This window comes from Phoca vitulina, unplaced genomic scaffold, assembly GCF_004348235.1.
Source record: "Phoca vitulina isolate PV1807 unplaced genomic scaffold, GSC_HSeal_1.0 scaffold6, whole genome shotgun sequence".
NCBI classification, from domain to species: Eukaryota; Metazoa; Chordata; class Mammalia; order Carnivora; family Phocidae; genus Phoca; species Phoca vitulina.
Genome location: NW_022589709.1, coordinates 36302639 through 36314676, shown reverse-complemented (window position 1 = coordinate 36314676; position 12038 = coordinate 36302639). Strand labels below are relative to the sequence as shown.

Below are 12038 nucleotides of genomic sequence, written 5' to 3'. Positions count from 1 at the left end.
AGCGCACAATTTCACCAAATGCTCTTTAATGGACCTTTGTGTTCTCCATAGCACTTGATCAGATGCTTTGCATCTGATAGGTATACAACAGAGTATAGTAACTGTTGATGGAGCCTAGTATATAAACTACCTATCCTAGTAAAACAGAATAAATGAGACCTGAAGAAGGTCAGTGTCTTTAGGAGAAGCCCCTGTAGATTAGCTCGTCCTAGCAATGGTGAGCAGTCTGAAGACAGGGTTTCTAAGTCTTCTATGTTCACTGCACCTCATTCCATGTTGACATCTAATAGAGTTCCTCAACATCACTGGAACTCACTAATAGTTTGTTGAAAATCATCCAATGCTGCACTTAAGATCTGTGCATGTTATTGTGTGCAAATGTGTCCCTCAAAAGAAAAAAAGGAGTAAACAAAATTTGCACTCTAGTTAATGATATGCACATTGGAGTATTAGGGAGAAGTATACTGAGGGTTGCAACTGACTTTGAAAAGCACCAAAAAATAAGATGAATTGATGGATGGGTAGAAAGATGGATAGGTAGGAAGATATGTGAAAAGTTGAGTATATTAAAATGGCAGGATCAAAGTGATTCCGTATATAGGGATATGGGTATTTATTATAAAATTATTTCAACTGTTCTATGCATTTCAAACTTTTCATAATAAAATACGGTGAAAAGCCGGTTGCAAGTGATAACTAAAAAAAGATCATATCAACAAAATGCTTAAGTTTATAGTTCTGTACTTCCAATTTTATGTATCTGAGCTTTCAGGAAATCTTCCAATCCTTACACAGGATACAGATTTTGCCCATTTATTTATGACTTTGAAAAGTGCCCCAAGAAGCGGTGTAATCAATTCAACTTCTTATGGCTTCCTAAGTTAACAATTTGGGTTATATTCACCTATAGTTTCTAAGTGATGGCTATGTCTCTGATAAAATTTTCCGATCTATAAAAACCAGAAAATAAAGTTAAAACATTAAATCATTATTAAAATGAGTGTTTTGTGATACTTAATGATAATTAATACAAATAATTACATATTACTTATTGGGCAGTATAGTCTTGCCTTAGCATTTCATCAGGAGTGATAGCAAAAAGTACAATCAGCTGAATATAGCAACAGTCTCTCCCTGACACTCTCCCCATCCTCTCCCCTAGCCTCTCGTTCCTTCTCCCTCCCTCTGCCTCCCTGGCTCCCTTTGCCCCATCTCTTTTTTTCTGATGAAGAGACACTGCATAGCTTAGGTAAGCAAGACATTTAAATGGGAGGGGAAATGATCAACATTAGTTCAAGATTAAAGTTCTGTAACTAGTTTTGCCTTTTTTTTTTTTTTTAGAATGAAATTTCTAACAATCTGAAGCACTACTGCACATACCATATAACATAACATAAAAGCACAACTTTTGGTTTCCACCTTCTTTATCATTTTTCTAGACAGTTTATTTTAACATACTGCTTTTGTGAATGATTTAAATGGGAAAAAAATGTTCCTTAGTTTTTCTTTTCAAACAACAGAATGCACATTCTCACATTCACACTTTTTTACTCTAGGAAAAAGGAATAGAATGCCTATCCAAAGTGTACTTTCAACTTTCAGTTTGTATTGCAGACAATCGATATCTTTGAAGGAGACTTGAAGTGACAGCACAAAAGTGTCCTTGCTTCCACTGGGCCAACCTATGGATAATATTTGAAGTCAGTGGAAGCTTTACATTTTTTAAAGGTCTGCCCAGGTGTCAATAAATATGAGAAATGGGCTCAGAGCTGTTTGTAAATGAATAGGTTGCATGCATTTTAAGGCAGTCTTTACAGGAACACATTGAAAGATCTGGCATTCTTAAAATCGAGCATATGTCATATCAACATTCCTACTACAAAGTATTTTGTTACTGTTTCTGTGCTCTAAATAGCCCCATGCAAAGGCACATCACTGAACCAAAGCATATGGAGGTGGCTGTTCAGTTATGCTGAGCTATGCTACAGTATCAGTTTGCTACTGCCTTACTCACCTTTCTCTACACATTTGCCAATGGAAATTTCTGCTCAGAAATTATAATGTAGCAAAGAAAGAAGTAAATACACCAGGGTGGATTCCATTTCTCAAGACATATCAATATGAACCTGTGCTATTGTCTGTTTCCTGCTGAATCAATAAAACATATGCACCTATGCCTTAAGGAAACAGTAACTCTTTAAATTGCCTTATATTTACAATTACCTAATTACTTTATTTTGCCAAAAATAAAGGTCATTAAAATCATCTTGAAGCTTCCCTTAAATTTCAGAAGTAGCCTGCAAGTTGTACAGTCTTTAACTATGTTCCATTTAACACATTTAATAGATGTAAAAGCTCACAAGTGATGATATAAAGGATAATTTACGCTTGCAATGCATTTTTGTCCAATTAATAGATTGCCTGCGTGTTGCATATTTTGCATGACAAAAGAGCAGAATATTAAACTGCCATTCATAATGAAAATGCACTTTGCAAATTAAAAGTGCCGAAACAGAAATTTTTCACCCTGTTTAGGAAATAAACAGTCCTTAACCAATTAAACTGCATTGTAATAATTCTATGATTTATTGCAAGTTGTTTAACTTTCAAAACTCGGCTAACCCATATTAAGGTCACAATCCATCATGTCTTGCTTGGAAAGCCAGCAAATAATGGCTGTTGTATTAGCTGCTTTTGATGATAGTATGAAAGAAGTATTAGCACTTGTCAACAAAACTGCTTACAACATAACATTAGCATGCATGGGCTGCTGTACCTATTTATTATTCTGGCAGCTTCACACATATTGTTACAAGCTTATAAAACATTTTGTCGGGTGGAAACCGAATGTACACTGTTTGGTTTTCTGATAGACTGGCAGCATAAATGTCTGGGCTGACTTAGTTTAGTTTAAGTGTAAATAGAGACACAAATTCTTCAACCTGTTCTCTTATTGATACTGAAAAGTGCTGAATTATTCAGCATCCAACTCTTCTGTTTGTGTCTATCACAGTTATCAATTACCCATCAGTCTTCTTGTCAAAACAGAATGGATTAATCTGGCTGAAAATAAGACAAATAAATGGATACTATAACAGGGGTGCGGGGTTGCCAGACTGTCAAAGGGAAATCCAGGCAGTGACATTTGCCGTCAAAAATGGGATCTCTGGCTTAAGTGAGCAAATGATTCCCCTTTGCGAGCCAAGAATGCACTTAGCTCACCGTAAGTAAATTAATCTGCCTTCTTTGACTGCTAATGCATTAGCACTGAGGTAATAGTTCAATTGCTGGAATTCCTTTATGTTTAAATAATTTTGGTCATCATTATTGTTTCTCAAGGAAATGCAGATACTTTATCTTGGTGAGGAGAGGGTTGCCGGGTAAATAAATGAGCCCGTTTAACAATGAAGTTATTGCTGATAGTTTTGTGCCACTTCATAGCTCTCGGCTCATGTGGTACCAAGTAACTCTTTGCACAGATGGCTGGTGGAACCCATCCAGCATCTGCAAAGTCCATCCCTGTTTTCTTTCCCAAACATTTTATTTGGAAATCTTGTTTGGCAAACTTCCTGAGACTCTGCCTAGCTGTTCAAAGTACATATTTCCAATCTATCTCATTTGGCCCTTCTATAAAAAAAGAGCCAGCAAAGTGCCTTCTTATTTGGCACAAAAAATGCAGCCACAGACTGAAGCAAGTTTTAAGTTCCTGGCCAAAATTTAGAAGAATTTTATCTTAGATGCTTCTATACTGGACTGTTTTACATAGTCATCATTAACATCTGAAGCCTTCACATCATGACAGGATCAAAACCCCCCAATCTGTATCAGCCGATAAGCTTCACTTTGCCAAAAGTTCCCTCTTGTTCTCATTTTCCCAGACATTTGTATCCTAACTAGTGTGGACACGGTTCTTACTCACACTGTGGGACAGTGAGATATTTAAGGAGAGCTACCTGCTAGAAAATGGTTCCATCCACTTGATGAATGAACAGATTATTTTTGAATGAAATCACCATCTTTTTGTGTGTGTTTGTTTTTCCAATAGATGGTGTAAAGAACTTCAAACATTTAAAAACCAAAACCAAAAACCCTTCCTATATTTTGGGGAGTTCAAAAGAGGTCACACTAATAATTACATTCTAAGTACAACTTTCTCAATTCTCTTAAAGACTTTGACAGACTGGAAATTTTGGTCTCACATTCCCAGAACATTACCACAAAATTCTCCTCAATGTAAATGAGTTTCCCAGAACTTCAGCATTTAAGGGAAATGCACAAATTGGCCTGATCACAGCTCATCTTTGCTAAATCTCATTAGCTTCGTATAGAACCCCAAAACTACTTCATGGAAGGCAGCTGGTAAACATGTGCAAACACTGAACCTTCTGAAATGAGACAGTATTTTTGTTGCCAATTTATCATTTCACTTTGTCACTCCTGACCTTCTTCTCTTTTTAAATATGTAACTCCCTTATAGGCGAAAGTGGCATTGTACAAAATTTCGCTTGGCCAAAATGTGTTTCCAAAACTTTAATTTTTTTTCCCTTAGGATTAATTCTTTGCAATACTAGCGACTAAGTTAATTGACAGGTGTACATAATGAACTTATTTCCAAATTCTAGATGTCATTTCCCATTCTTTGAGGAACTTTTCAAAATGTATCTGCCATTTCAGATTCAAGTTGTCCAAGCCTACACATTCTCTCCCACTGGTTCCCCCCCTTTTTTTTAAGTATTTATTTATTTATTTATTTGAGAGAGAGAGAGAGAATGACCAGGGGGAGGGGGAGAGGCAGAGGCAGAGGGAGAGGCCGAGGGAGAGGGAGAGGCAGAGGGAGACTTCCCCACTGAGCTGGGAGCCCGATGAAGGGCCTGATCCCAGGACCCTGGGATCGTGACCTGAGCTGAAGGCAGACGCTTAACCGACCAAGCCACACTGGTTCCCTATTACCAAAATCCTCCATCAGTTGCTAAGCCCTACACAGTCCACCTTTACACTGTTATTTTCCCTTCAATTATGACTTTCACGGTGCTTTTGCAGTCCCTCCTGATTCATTCATACATTCACGCATGCACCAGTTCATTTATTCAACAGCTCTTTGAGGGCCAAACATGAGTGGTCTCTCTGCCTCAAGTCTTTCCAACACACCTCCCACTCTGGCCACCTGCCCTCAGACTGAAATACCCTGTGCCATCGAACCCAGCCTTTAAATCTCAGTTCAAGTGCAACCTCTTTGCACATTTTTTTTTCCCTTCACCCACTTGTTATTTCTTACTTCTTCAAGTCTCTTAAGCATTTTTCTATCTCCCTTATCACAACATGGTAGAATTCCTACCTCTGCCACTGACTAGCTTTGGGAAGTTCTCTAACCAATCGAAGCCTCAGTTTCTCCTCCAAAATCAGAGATACTATTACTCCACATGGTGTGAAGTTAAATGAAATAATAACATACTTAGAACAATGTCAGTGTACATTCAAGTTCTTGTTATATCATTGTACACAGCAAGGAGTTAAAAATATTTGTTGTAACATCTGTGTGTTGGGAGAGAAGCATTGTAATTGCATTTGGTGTGTCTGGGGGCCTTAAAACTACATTTACCTACTGTCCCAGATGGTGGGCCAGGGCACCCAGTTCTGATCACTCTGGAGTCATGCTGCCCATCATCGTATCCTAGCCCTTACCATTTACTGGCTCATTTTTTCTTTCTTCCTTTTTTTTTTTTTAATATGAAGTCAGGCAGTTAAAAGTTTCTATACCTCATAGATAGTTGTTAAGATTAGCTGAAAATAAAAGGTTTAGCAGTGCCTGATCCACAGCAAGACCTTCTTAAGTGTAGCTTATCATTACCCTAGAGGGGTTTCAAAATGCTCCTTGATCTACTTCTAGGTGGTGAGAAAGGACCATCACAATGAATGAATTCCCTGGATTATTGTCACATCCTTCCAAAAGGCTTCCTGAATAACACTTCTCCCGAACCCGGTCTATCATTGATCTCCCAGACTGATTAAATACTACCAAATCATATCACTCCCCAAACAGAGGGTGATTTACATTCTCCCTCTACTGGGACATTGACCGCTCTTTTCTAGCTTTCAGAGTGCTTCCTAATCATCTCCTCTCTCCTGAAATATTGTGCCTCATCTTTTCCCTAAAATGTATCATTTATCCTCTAACCCTTCAGTTATAGTCCTGGGTCCATAGACTCTCAAAGAGGCCATTCTTCATGGCCTTGTATCTTCCCTCATGTTGATCACTCCCTTCCCTGCCCCACACATCTAGAAACATCCACCCTATCGCTACCCATCTTCCATCCTTGTAAGTTTAAGAACCTTCCTCTGCCAAACATTTTCTGACTAACTTAGTCCTTGAAGATCTTTCTTCTAAATGCCTGAAGCAGTTAGAGATTTTACCACACAATTTAGCTATTAATTACAAATTGTCTGGCACCATTTGCTATGTATTTGCCTCTCCAGAGATATTTCACTATCTTTTGTTTTTCTTCCTAGCGCTCTCTCTTTTTCTTGGCTAATCCACCAAGCTCTCTGGATAATCTTCCTGGTCTGTCATGGAGACTATGCCATTTGTCTTCCAACTATCCTTGCTATTGGCCAAATCTGTTTTTATGTACCAAGAAGAATTTTCCCTCCTTCTAAACTGGATTTCTGCCACTTCTGAGAATCAATGACATCTTTATTCTACAGCCGACCTTACCTGATGAAGGCAGCCCTATGCTGTGTGGAAGAAGCAAGCACTTCAAGATATTGGAGTTTGAGGTTTGAATCTTGGTTTTGCCACTTACTAACCAGGTGACCTTGGGCAAGTCACTTTTCTGAGCCTCAGTTTCTTTCAATATAAAAATACTATTACCTAGTTCACAGAAAAAGATTCGAGGAATATAGGAGATAAATAACATAAAGTACCTGATAAAAGATAGGGAGTACATTTTAAATACCTCGCCATTCCAATTAATATGAAATCATACATCTACAATGTATCCTTACATTATATACACATTGACACAATCATGATTTTCTAGAGATTTATGCTTATGCTGGGTACTTACCTATGGATTTAACATTCCTTATCAAACAATTAAATGTTTAAGAGTAGGATACAGACTATTCTTAGTATCTGTAAACTTTAACTGCTTTGTCACGAAACCAGTAGAAGCCATAATGTACTAGTTTTTCAAAGCTGATTAACACTGGAAATTACCTTTCAAATGAAACACTGGTCTCTTTTCTCCCTCACATTTAAGGAAATTGAAGGCCAAAGGCTAAGAAGTCCCTTGATTAAGGATAAAATGCAGAGTGGAACTATCAGGCACGTGGCTTGCCTTCCCATTTTTGCATTCTAGAAATGTATTCCAAGGTAATGAGGCAGTGTTTTGCAAGGTATCTAATGAAAATTTCCTTTAGAGCAGTCACAATTATGCTGAAATGAGTCTCATAGCTGAAATTACCTCCAAATTTTTAATAATTCCCTCAGCAAACACTTGTTCTGATTGGGTGTATCCAGACTTTGGTTGAGAAATGAGTGGTTTAAAACTAAAACGTGCTTTAAGTAGAATTTCTGAGTAGAGCAATCACAATAAAATGTCAAATCCCTAGGCTTAAAGAGAAAGCCAATTTGAGCCTATTTTCTTTCTTTCTTTTTACTTTGTGAGGACAGTCTAAATGGCTCCACCCAGTCCATTCACTGACATGTCTCTTTCTAGCTACGAGTATTTTCATCTTCCCAGGGGACAATCTAACCTCTGAGTCAGAGTTAGCATGCAGGGGTTAAACTACCTCTATGGGCAGGATACAGAGATAGAGAAAAATCTAAAACTTGACATGACTAATGTATGACTGAAATGACAGTCTATCACATACGGTGGTAAAGACAAGTTCTACCTTCATGGATCCATCCTTGAGTATTAAAGAAGTCTTGAGAAACCACAACTCTTCCCACTGACCTTTGGGAAAAGGGCGAGGCAGGGAAGATTTTACTCCTCCTTCTTTTAAACTCTTATTAGATGGCTGCTGAGAAGTTCTGACTCAGCAACTTCCCAAGTCACCCAGTCCTTTAAAAAGGTTTCAATGTGACCTCAGCTCCACACAACACAGATTTATAATCACTCTTCTGTTTGGAAAGCCAAAGCTTTAGAGAAACTGAGTGAATAGTGTCAAAATAATGGTATTTCAGCTCAACAATGAGATTTTCTCCCATATATATATATATATTTATATATATATATATATAAACAGACCCTGGGAACAATTTTCAGGAGCATTTTATTGTTTTGATGGGACAACAAAATATAAGGTTATCATAATAACAGTGAACCACCTTTTCTCCTTCTGGAAGGAAAAGGTACAGCAAAGTATTTTCCTAAGTGGCAATGTGGACCAGCGCTTCTCTCTGTCCTGTGTACGAAGTGTCTAGTCTCAGAAGTGGGGTTCCCAGAGCAACAATTTCTATCATGTTGTGAAAGAGGTTAAAATTTTATCTTTTGTCACAGAGTATTAGCACTGACAAGCTTATTGTAGCAAACCAAGCCCCCCAGACCCCACTCCTTCCCTCAGGCTCTTTCATTCACCACACCTGAATGGGGTTTCAGGGAAGAGGACTGTGGCAGGTGGGATGCAAACAGTAAATAAGTAAATGAAACGCCATAGCAATTCTCTTGAACTTGAAAACTTCCATACTTACTACTTTACTTTTACAGTAACTATCCCCTTTATTCATAAGTATCCCGGTAGAACTTTGCCATTTTGACGGTATATACAGCAAATGTTAGTTATCTCATAAAATCCCCATACCTGTTCTACAACTGATGTCTTAATATTTTTATATCAGAGCAAAAGTGAGGCTCAGAGAGGTTAAGTGACTTGCCCAAGGTCACATAATTAGCAAGTAGCAAAACCAAGATTCAAACCCAAAACTTTAAGACACCACAGTCCATGCTCCTTCCATATAGTGTCATGCTGCTTCAATTGGGGAAGGCTGGCTGTAGAATAAAGATGTCATTGATTCTAAGAAGTAGCAGAAATACAGTTTAGAAGGAATTTGATCATTTCCTCTGGTTCATTTTCCCCCTTCTCTGTCTTTATCTTCCCCACCTCTTCATTTTCCCCATTTTCATAATTAAATAAGAAGGTTTGTTCTTGAGGTAGAGAATGGTGGCAAATGTGTGCAGTTTCTTACTTTATAGAACATGGGCGGGGGGGTGGGGAGCTCCTGAATGGACCCAGACTCAAAAAAAAAAAAGAAAATACTTTCCATTCACCTGCCACAGCTGCTAAAATTCCCATCATTAGAGAGTCACTTCTTTGGATTAGGTGTACTTTGTCTCTAAAAATTGTCTTGGAACACGTAAGTTTACCATGCTATTTATAATTTTTCTAAATATTTATGCACCCATAGCAATCCATCACAGAACATGCAAATTTTGGTTGGTAATAAAACAGCACGAAATGTTCAAACAAGTCCTCTGTTGCAGAGAACAAGACAAGTTCTTGAGGAAAGCATTTTTGCTAAGTTACTAAGAACATACTTTATAATTCCACTACGGACTTAAAAAAATGTGCAGATAGGTTCAAAATGTTCGAAGTGTGGATCAATGAGTAGGAGATTTTGGAAAACCAAAGAAAGCAATAAAATGCAAGAACTGGAAGATATGAGTGGAAGAACTATAAACTACTGGATTTTAGTGTTTTGCTAAAATGCAAAAAAGTACCAGGTAAGAAGCAACTAGATAATGATTATTTAAAATCAATAACCTTCCCAAAAGAAAAGCAAACAAAAGACTCTCGTATAGAATATATTTTGGGAATTTGTCAGCTGTAATTATAAAATCACCTCTTTGTCCTGATCAGAAAAATCCCGATATGACATAAACCCCTGCTGGCCAGATTCTATCACGTGACCCTAGAATGACGCCGTACCTTGTAATCATGGGGTAAATCAGAAGGGCCATCAACACGTGTAAACAGATTAGTCTAGAGAAGGGTGAGCAGTGAGTAACAGCCTCAGCCAAAGCTCTGTAATCTGTTGCAGCTCTGAACGATGGCATGGACTCGAGCCTCTCACTCAGTAATTCCTGGCAACTCACCACTTGCTATAATGCAGAATGTAGTAGCAAGTGGGTGTGAGGCTACACACTCCATGACTGGGGTAGGGGTAGTTGCTGACTGGCAGAAAGGCTCTGCTGCAATGTGGATTCACCTCTAAGGAGACCCGTGGGTGCAGGCCTGACAGCACTGCTCAGCGTGTTTCACTAATGAACAGCCCTGTGCTAGGTGTGTTTCCCTCTGTTAGATAAATACTGCAGGAGTTACAAAGATGCTTGTAAGATCTCTGTAGTACTTTCTTAAATGAAGCTGCAATTTCAGTATGTTACAAACCATTGAAATTGCCATTTTCTAGGTAAAAAAATGGTTGATTATAGGTCATTTCATATGACCTGACCTAATTGTTAATTGGTCATGCAGATTTGGTACCACGGTGTAACTATGGGAAGAAAACAAGAATTCAAATGTGAACACTTAATGCCTTGTGTTTTGTTTTTTGTTTTTTGTTTTTTTTCCCCAAGGAAACCCTTTTGGGTTAAAAGAGAAGGCAAATTCCTTTTAGGAGCAATTAGTATTTGTGGAATATCTAATCACACAGTGCTGTGAAGTATACACAATACACAGAAGAGACCAACATTACCCTTGAGAAATTTATCATCTGTATGCGAGGATTTGGCTAAAGATAGAACAAAAACAGCATTTGCATTTTCTACATTGCAGACAGAAATGGCTATAGTGTAAAGTGCAACTTATCTTTCATAAACTACGCTGATGCCAGTACCACACATACCCAGAAATATTAATTACTGGCCTTATTTTTTATGCACACCTGCCCTCCCCTCCCCACCTCCAACGAATACACTCCCACCACCCACCCATTCCCCCGCTACACACACTCTATTAGTTTTCTTTCCAGGACTGGCTAATTTGCAGGAATAACACAAGAACCTTGTTTAAAAATTATTAAGAATTTCAAGATGGTGACAGGAGAGCATTAAACTGAGTCCTTCTAAGCATGGGACCCTGTGTCACTACCCAGGTTGTGTGCCCATGAAGCAATCTTGCTGCTTTCTGTTTCTCACACATGCCTGGCTCATTCTAACCCAAGGCTTTGACACTTGCTACTCTCTCTGCTTGAAATGCTCTTCCCATGGCTAAGGTCTCAGCAAAAATGCTTCCTCCTCAAAGTTTTCCTTGACAACTCTGTGTAAAGGAGCTCCTTTTTATGTCATTTTCTGAATATTATTTTGCTTTCTTTCCCATTACTTCCCTGTTATTTTCTCACTAATTTACTTATTGATTTATTTATTGTCTTGTTTCCCTCCACTGGGATATAAACTCCAAAGAGAAGTGACCTTATATATCTTGTTCACTTCCTTTTGTTCATATGACTCCTCAAACAGTACTTGGTACATAGTAGGTGTCCACTAAATATGTTTTTGATGCATAAATGAACACACTAGATTATTTACAAAATATTTCTAATTTATAAAAAAGCTTCACTGGTCTTCAAGTATTTATGTGTTCCAACAGACTTAGCTAATCCACATGCATGAATCCAAACACAAGAATGAACCAATGAATGAAGTTCAAAACTCCATCTAATGCAATGCATCAAAAGTAGAACACTCATTCAGTTATGATTACTAAGTGATTTATCTTTACAAATCATACTACATTCTAAAGGTCAACCAGCTATTAGAGTTAAATCTTCTATGGATCTTGTATCTTAAGATTTTTTTAGGTAAAAGTGAAAAGTAGACATATTAAAATGTTGACAGAGGGGCACCTGGGTGGCTCAGTCAGTTAAGCGTTCAACTCTTGGTTTCAGCTCAGGTCATGACCTCGGGGTCGTGGGATCAAGCTGCGCAGTGGGCTCTGTGCTCCGCGTGGAGTCTGCTTAAGATTTTCCCTCTCTTCCTCTTCTTCTGCCCCTACCCCCTCTGCTCATATGCACTCTCTCTCTAAAATAAATAAATCTT

General features: G+C 38.2%; 1 protein-coding gene across 5 annotated transcripts in view; it reads right to left on the bottom strand.

Moving 5' to 3' along the window:
* KIAA0825 (KIAA0825 ortholog) overlaps nucleotides 1-12038 on the bottom strand; it is a 396162-nt gene that overhangs the window by 77364 nt on the left and 306760 nt on the right. The window lies entirely within an intron of this gene.